A 9,703-nucleotide genomic window follows, 5' to 3' on the forward strand; every position below is an offset into this window, starting at 1 on the left:
AAGAGTAACGTTTAGGGGGATGGAGTTCTCTCCCGAATCTTCATCAAAACTGAAGTCAGTTTTAGCTTTTGGTGACGTAATGAAGTCATGGTCTTTTCTCGAATATTTTCTGAAATTTACGTTTTAAAAATACAATTGAAGTCTGTTGTAGTGGACGTTAAGGGAATGAGGATAGGTTCAGGGGCTCACCACGGAAATATTTCAACTTTGAATACTGAGAAAGGCAGTTGTAGTCACAACAAAACCTTACATTTCGAAGGGATTTTTTTTTCTTTGCCTCCAGTAATAGATTTAAAGTATGATTCCCTTATTTAGATTTTTCTTCTACATCAAAGGTGCTGAGTCGCCGCCCCTAAAAATATGCCGCCCGGGGCGGACCGTCCCCTCCACCCCACCCTAGCTATGCCACTGACTCTATGTGAAACTTATAGCAAACGTCTATAAACATTATAACATTCAGGCGTCATCCAACTATGTAAGTTTTATTAAGTAGGGGAAAGAGGGGCACGTGTGAACACTTTTTTCTCAATAAATGTTATGAGTTTTTCAGAGTAAAATTGTTCTTATGAAAATTGTCTCTTTTCTTCGTGTCATGGGATTTTTAAAGATTTTTTTCAAAATTATTTATTTACTTTATGGCATTTAAGCTTCATGAGTATCATAATTTATTTAAAATCAATTTTAAACTTAAATCTTTGATTAAATAAAAATATTTTTACTTCCTGTATCTGGCCTATTAAACGAAATTCTTGATCAACTACTTAGCAACAAGAAACAAAATAAAATAACTTAATAAATAATAAATTGAATAATTTTAAAAAATTAATGTAAAAATTTATGAATTGACTACACAGAAAAATAACAATAATAAATGTTTACACATTTTTCTAAAACTTATATTACACTACACTAATATTCACATTATAAAGAGGATATAGGAACTGTTTCACACGCGCCCCAGATGTTATGTTCACAAGTGCCCCATCATCTGTTTTAGAACAAAATTGCAAAAATAAAGAATTTTTTGTTCAATGAAAAAATTTAAACATTCCCAAAAATTTACCTGAATAACCGCGTGCGCGCGCGCACAACGGCTTGCAATAGTTAAGTTTAGGTTAATTATCAGTTTGCAATATGTTGTTACATGGGAAAAAGTGGTGAAATTACATACAACAGCTGCTAAAAACATAAATTGTCACCACAGAAACACAAAATGACCCATTGTTCTACACGTTTTGCCTAGAGGTTGGTATAGTACCCTCGAAATATCACGCCTCGTTATATCGCTCATTCGAATATATCGCGCTTTTCTTTTGTCTTTCCGAGAAATTACATTTAAAAAAAAATGTTGCTTTACATTTGACATCGCAGGAAATCAAATGTAATATTTCACACGCAATGGATTTTTTTCTTTTCAGATAAATGAACAAACTAGTATATTTTCCATACATAAAATTTGTTGCAATTCAAGCTGAAACTTTCGATTCGTATCCCACCATAAAATACCAGAATAATTTTTAATTATTACTTCCTTTTACAAAAAAGGAAGTATTGTATTCGCGAAAAAATTTTCACTCAAAATTCTGCCTTAATTTCTATTTTGCTCACCCCCGAATTAATGTTGAGTTTTTTTTTTTTTTTTCCAACCCGACCACACGCGGATAAGTGCATAAGAACATATAAACACTCGAAATATCCATTTTGACATTCCCCGAGTTAATTACAACGACTTTTTTCGCGACGTCCGTATGTACGTATGTATGTATGTGCGGATATGCGTATGTATATCGCATAACTCAAGAACAGTATGTCCTAGAAAGTTGAAATTTGTTACGTAGACTACTAGTGGGGTCTAGTTGTGCACCTCCCTTTTTGGTCGCATTCGGGTGTTTGTAAAGGGGTCTTTTGCCCCTTTTTTTGGGGGGATCATTGTTAATTTCGATGTATACTCAAGTGGTGTTATAATTTGGCGGACACTTGGCGATATATCGCCAGTCTTTTGTTCGCCAAGTTTTGTCACCAGCTTGGCGACAAATTTGGCGATTTTTTTTTTAAAATCTGGTTTCAATTTGGCCACTGGTGGTGATATTTAGAGAGTAAACTATTGAATCACATTAAAATTGCCAATAATGGGAAAATGACATTAAAATTGGAGTAAAAAGAAGTCATGTGAAGCACACATTAGCTCGTTATTTTCTTAATTTTAAAACAACAATGGATAACCTAACTTTCTTTTGTTCTCATTGAAAGAATCGTCCTAATATGACAATAAAATAATTTTTTGTCACCAACTTGTTAGATAGTAGAATCGCTACTTTTTATAACGTCGATGGCATTTTCGGATACATCGCGCTTTTTTGTTTTCTCCTGAGAAGCGCGATATAATGAGGGGTTACTGTATTGCCATTACTGGAGAATTTTTCAAAACTTTTTGCTTCAAGTTATCATAGTGAAACACACAATGTTCGCATGTGCATGTGGCCCCGTGTTCACATGTGTCTTCTTTCCTGTACATATTGTTCAACTTTTTTTTTCTATTATATACAATTACAACTTTATTTACATATTTTTGCATCATTATTGACTTGTTCTTAAACCTTTTAAATGAGCAACTCTCTTAGTGCGTGAACTTACGTATACAGTAGAATCTCTTTTATCTGGTCCCCGTTTCTCCGGATCTCCAGTTTATCCGGATCGTATTTGTAGATTTTAAAAAGATGTATCTTCACTAAAAGAATTATTCTACATTATGACAGCAAGAACGGAACTATACATGCGCCAAATATTCGCTCTTTTTTTAAAAAACTAAATGTTCAACTCCTTCGTAGGCCGTGCAATAAACTATAGTAATCTAATAAACAACATGGCGTATTTGGAGTGTCAGTCTGAGCCTGACTACTGCAGCTTAACTAAAATGATAAAGTTTGCGAGTAACAATCCTATGCACTTTTGTAACAAAGCATCTTTTTTTTTTTTTTTGCCGTAATAAATCCGATTATTTGTTAATTTACGAATGTACTTTGCTTATTCCCCATACTGGCCGGATATCTTTGGTCCACGTTAGTCCGGATAAACGAGGATGTACTGTACTAATTTTGCTTTATTTGTGAAGAGAAAAAAATGCATCTAACATAAGCACAAAAATTTAAAAATACAGCCGAACTCGCTTATAACCATCGCAAAGGGACCGCGATATTTGCTCGTTATAACCGAGTGCTCGTAAAAAACGAGTTCGTGAAAAAATCATAAAAATTCATTATAGTTGACTTTATTTCTTCTTTTCAATCTCTGTGCAGTTCCAAAGAAATTGGATAAATTGCTTTGAACTGTATGTTTCTTGTGTCATTATTTTTGAGGAATACACATATATAATTTTAAAATGCTTCTTTACCCCTCAAACTAAAAAAAAGTAATGTTATCTTTTGTTCTCAGGATTTATGATTTATCACTAACTTTCGGTTGACTTCGTAACGTTAAAGAAAATTTTCCCAACAAAAGATAACCTGAGCTGGAGGTCAATAGAAATTTAATGAATCACAAAATTATTGCTCGCTTTTGAACGGGGGTTTTTCGTTAAAAGCGATGCTCCCATAGACTAAACATTGTATCTACCAAGTGTTTCTGATTTCCTCGCTAAATCCGGGTTCTTGTTAAATCAGGGCTCGTTATAAGAGAGTTCGGTTATATTGTCCTTTTCCGGACAAAAGTATTTTAAAAGACAAGAATGGGGAAATGGAATGTGGGATGTTTAGTCCTGATCGCAGTAGGCAAATATATAGCTCAATACGTAGAGTAGGAAGTGGTGCTTAGTGTTTTGCTAAGTGCTTATCGCACTGTAGAGTTTTTCAGTCAACATTTTACTCAGATAGCTTTTTCTTAACAACTGTCTCAAGTTGAGGTCATAACTTTGAGAAACCATATTATATTAAAACCACGACTTGAATTACAAATTAAAAGGAAAGAACAAATGAAACAAAAATAGTCGCATAAAAAAAAAAGGTGTTGAATGCGAATTCAACACCTTTTTTTTTTTTTTTTTGAAGCGCTTGCTGAGGGGGACTTGATTATCTTGTTCCTCACTGCTATTATTTCCCCTTTCCTAACTAATTTTATGAATCTCAATAGAAGATTTTTTAAAATAAGATCAAAATATAATAAAAGAAGTTTGGTGGGCTGTAAGAGGAAATTATTGAGTGAGTATGTTTCCCGATCATTTTGACATTAAAACCAGTTAATGAATTATGAACCAATTTTACATTTTTTCGCGTGTTCGACATGTTTGAATCAAGCACAGATCCATGTGGTGGGTAGTGGAAATTATGACACCCCCTTCGCCCTCCTTAATGTGACCTAAGCAGAGATCCTAAAAATACCTTTTGGGATTTCAATTCCGAGAAATTACTAAGGAAGAGTCTCAGACCACCTATTTCTTCTTGAAAATTACACTTATGACCGCCCTTCAAATTTATATGCTCATATTTTAATAATAGCCGTTTCCAAAACCAAAAGTTGTTTTTTCCGTTGACCAGTATTTCTTCCTTGCCCCCCCCCCTTTTTTTTACTAAGTTTGTGTTTGTACCTTAACACCCACAAATGTACTCAATGTATAAATCCTTACTTGAAATTTAATTTGGTCACCAGGAGAGAGAATTTACTCAATCTACTCAACATAATAAATGAATTCAACACCATTCATTTGCTACCATAACTTGTATATTATCATTTTAATTCAGTAGTAATCAACAATGTTGAAGAATGTGTGAAGATAAATTATTATTAAATACGGTAGAGCTTTAATAACTTAAGAATTTACTATCGATGTTTAGTAGCATTAATTGTTAATAGAAAATGTTTATTGTGTTTTTAATTTCAAAATTAGGAAGTTGAATTAATCAGATTGAATTAATCTCAGTCATGATACAACATAATAAACCTTGTCAATGGACTCTCTCAACCTGTTACAAATGATGAGGAAGAAAGAGTCGTTATTTTAAAAAAAAATGTCAAAGATAAATGAACGATAGGTAAATTAACAATGCGGGACATGTATTGAATTATCATCATCATCACGAGTTTGTTCCAATTTTTTAAAGCGCTATCGGCTAATTCTTTTTATATGCCTTGGGGAATAATAACACATAACCATCAAATTAATCACAATAAAATACACTACCATTTATGGACTAAAAGAGCATTGTATGTTGGTTTCTTTTTTTCTTTAAAGAGAGTAAAATATGATCAATTTGAAACAGTTTTAGTGTGAAAACTTTTAAGGAACTTATGTCAAAGTTAAAAAAGTTTTCTCATACTCGTAGGAAAAGGAGTTATATACTAATTTTACAAGTTTTCAGAAAATATTGCATTGATAACTTTCCCGAAACGAAAGCGAATAAATGTGAGACTAGTTCACCGCACTATTGCTGACACTCATCAAACTACAAAAATCAATTATTTAATATAAATTATAAATTATTAATTGCAAAATTGTGAACGAACAACGATACTTAACTTGTTTCAATAATATTCGATTTTAGCAATCCTGGTTTTTCTTGTTTTCAATCAATTTTGAAGTAGATTCATTCGAAGACGAATGCCAACAGTCGTGAAGTAGACTTACATTCATTTTATATGTTTTAAATTTTTTTTAAATGTTTGTCTTCAAGAGTAAGAGAAGCTTTCCGTTGTTAAACTTGTTTCGAGGCTCAAGGAGTCCCTCATCTAAGCAAAGAAATTAACTATTCAAGGAATACCTTTGATTTGTTACATGTACACAATAAGGAACTGCTCTTATACAGTGCTGAGAGATAAAATAAAGTTGAACTTAACTTCGTTTTTGACAAGAAGATTCCAAGCTTAGTTAACATTTCCTCTTTGAAGTATCGTTTTTCTTCCTTTCTTTCTCTTTTTTTAAAATAAAATTTGGCATTTGTGGTTTTTTTTTAACAATTTTTAAACTTATTTGTGGAATTTCCAGTTTTGTCATGTCTTTTTAGAGCTATTCATGGCTACTACAAAACTTTGAACATTAAATTGCATTGTCAACAACATGCCTCTTCATTGTTATTGTGAGGCTCTGAGAAGTTGAGCTCCGACTCTGACAATGTTTACCTCTGTTCCGGAAAATAGGGAGGGGTAATTGGCGCTAAGTTGTTTCGAGAAACTTTCAAAGAAGTTTTTCAAAAATATTCCAACAGAAATCCGAGCCAATAACGCGTCTATTTTTCACTAAGCTCTCCTATAAAAGGTAAACATAGTCAAGGTCACAGCTCAACTAACCAGAGCTGCACTATACCTAGTCTTTGTGTTTCAAAACGCATATTTTGACAACTACAATAATTTCTGATTCACAGTTCCAGACATTTTAAATTTGCAGAAGTCAGACAAATGACTGGCACATTTATCCTGTTTTTCAATTTCTTCGATCAAATAGATAGGATTTTTGTAGTACGACTTCGATTTAACAATAACCGATTTAACGATTTCCTCAATTTAATGATACATTTCTCTGGTTTCGATCTGACTGCATTGAATGTCTATGCTCCTCGATTGAACGATAACTTTTTCCAGTCCCTTGACAATCGTTAAATCGAGGTTACTTAGATTTCACCCAAACAGTCTCACTCTCTCCACCAAATCAAAGACAATAAATACAAAACAAACTTTGTTTTCCAAGCTAATAGCTAAATATTTTATTGCCAACTGAGAACTAACAACAACCTAAAGTAGTTTCCGTTCCATAGTCAATCTGAAAGAAAGAAATTTCCAACTGCTGAAGCGGTTGGTCCCAATTTCTTTTTTCCCAATTTCTTTCTTTAGTAAATAATTCGTACGATTTATATTTTTGAATTCCGAAGAAAATAAGTTAGGTAATAATACGTATTTTCAATATGTAAAGATGTTCGACATCAACTAATGTTGTAGGATGGAAAAACATTATTCTAAATTCTATACATACAATCCTAAATACTAACATTATTAAAAAAAACAGTAACTTTTGCTTGAGCAACACTTCAGTAATTCAAATAATAAAATAACTTTCAGTTAAATATTATATAAGCAAGAATGATTTGCATACACTTACCAATATCTTCTTTTTGTAACAAAATTAAAACTATCTCTAATTTTTAATGCTTAAATAAAACTCTCATAATATTTATTGTAGTAAAATTAATACATCAGATTCAAAATTGTATATTTAAGATTTACTAAATGCCAGAATACTCTAGAGTAAAAACGAAACGACAGTAAAAGCAAAAATATTTTTTAAAAAAAGGAAAAAAAAGAGAAATATAAAGAAAGAAATAAAGGAAAATACCTTGAACAAGTAAAGACCATTTCTAGCAAACTTTTTTTTATCGACAAATAACGTTCATTACATACAAAATCAAACTTTATCTATTAGTATGAAACTAAAAAATGCATTTGAGATGTGATCTCACTTAAATTCAAACAAAATGAAACCGGAAAAAAAAATGGCAAACGCTCCCGTATTTGAAAATTAATTGCAAAATGTTAGGAGTCAGGTAAAAAATTTTAGGGTCCACACAAGACGTTTTTTTTCTCTAAGCTTATCTCTTTTAGAGGAAAATTCGGTGTTTTATGGATTGTACATGCATAATTTAAACCGAACAACTTAGTTTCTTAATTAAAGAAAAATCATATTAATAAAACTTTCAAAAGATATATTTCTTCTGAAATCTCAAAAAAAAAAAAAAAAAAAAAAAAAAAACACCAATGGACAAATATTTAATCTGAAATTTTACAGAAATTTTTCTTGCTCAGTTCAGAATGTTTTGCAAGATATTGATGAATTGCAGCTGTATACACATAATTCTGTTTTCTTCTAGATCTATAACTTTCTGAACTTAATTCTTGGTGACAAAATGATTGAACTCTTCAAGTCTATATTAAATTTCAAAATTTATTACTTATGACTTATTTATTTGCTTCGCATCTATTCACACATACGTTGGAAGTTAAAGTATTGCCCAGAAGAATATGAGAAAATGTTGATTGAAAAAAATCTAAATTTTCGCACCTGTAAGTAGTATTACGTTTCTTGTAAAATATCCCTGTACTTGGAATTTTGAAGACAAGGAAAAAAGTGAAAATACGCTAAACTCAAAAATTTTATTCGCAATGTTTTTTTCCCCTCTCGTTCTGAAAGAACTGGCTGCCAAGTCATTTTTTAATTGCCCAGTTGATCTCGTGTTAGGGAATTCTCAAACCCAGTAAATGAGTATCAATAATAAATCCCCCATTGATAAACTTAAATTAGCAGACATTAGTAAGTAAATTGATTGCAGACAAGTGTTTTAGAGTTTCAAGGGACCCCAACCCTTTTTCAATGTATAAAAGTGAGTTTTTGGTTGTAAAGTCATCCGAGAAAAGCAACGAGGTGAAACAAAAAACAGTTTAAATAGAAAAAATTGGAACTTAACAAAACAACCAAGATAAAATGAAATCTGGAACAGAAATTTATTACATGGTTCAAGAAAAAACCTTTAAGCAATACATTTTTGAAAAACTCCTATAAGCAATCAATTGTCATCGCAAATTAAACCGCTACTTAATAAATTAGCATTAAATTTCATGTTTTACAAATTATGTAACGAAGTAATTGTACCATTTAGAGAAAGACAGAAAAAAACTTAATCAACGAAAAACAATTGACATTAGTTGAGAAAAGAGTAAAAACATGTATGCTAAATATTAAAAAATAAACATAAGAAATTGGAAATGTAAAGACACTTTACAAGAATTACGGTAGGATACCAGTTATGTTAAAAAAAAAAAAAAAGTGAACAAGAATAAGTAATAAAATTGGAAGCTAATGTGAAGAAAAATATGGAATTGATGAAAGGTCGTTAACTAAAATAGAATGATTAATCAATGTGTAAAGATTCCTAAAAATCAAGATCTAACGAATTCTGGCATTTTTGGGTAGTTTCATAAGAGAATCTGAAGAGTCATTCGAATCTCAGCAGCACAAAGATCATTCATTTCTTTGAAAGTTCTTTGAATGTGGTGTCTTTCAATTTTTGATTAAACGGTAGTTAATGATGACAATTAATGCATTTTGCTACAAGATTTTTCAGTCAGAAAACAGTCAACAAAAAAAAAAAAAATCTTCAAAATTTTCATCGTTGTGTCTATATAAATGTGCGTAGTCAATGAAATAAAAAATACATTATTACTTAAACAATGGAATAATTCAGCTTTCTCTTCACAGAGCCATGATATTTGCTTCAAAAGTGCATTACAGAATTTGTCTATTTGATTTTTATACGTGTGTTGTGTGACAACACTGTTATTGACATAAAAGTTTCGTGAGAAAAATATTTCTCATATAAGATACAATTAAAAATAGCACATATTAACAATAAATTGTAGTTATTATAATTTAAACGGCATAACAAGAGAAAATGTTAAGATAATGCCCTTTTAATTTTTTGACATATTTTGTAAAAATTTTATTGAAAAATTGCTTTGAAATCTCTTATTACATATTTCATTAATGTATGAATTTCCTTAATTTTGAAAACGGTTTAAATCCATTTGTGGTTGTGAAAAATATAAATACATTTTAACTAATACTTTAAAGGCACACTATAAATAAAACAATTGCACAAACGCACATGAAAGACTGGATGCGATATCGAGTGATTGCATTTGGTCTGCAAAAAGAGAGCCTCTAATGCAG

The sequence above is a fragment of the Uloborus diversus genome, chromosome 3, assembly GCF_026930045.1.
Source record: "Uloborus diversus isolate 005 chromosome 3, Udiv.v.3.1, whole genome shotgun sequence".
Taxonomy (NCBI): Eukaryota; Metazoa; Arthropoda; class Arachnida; order Araneae; family Uloboridae; genus Uloborus; species Uloborus diversus.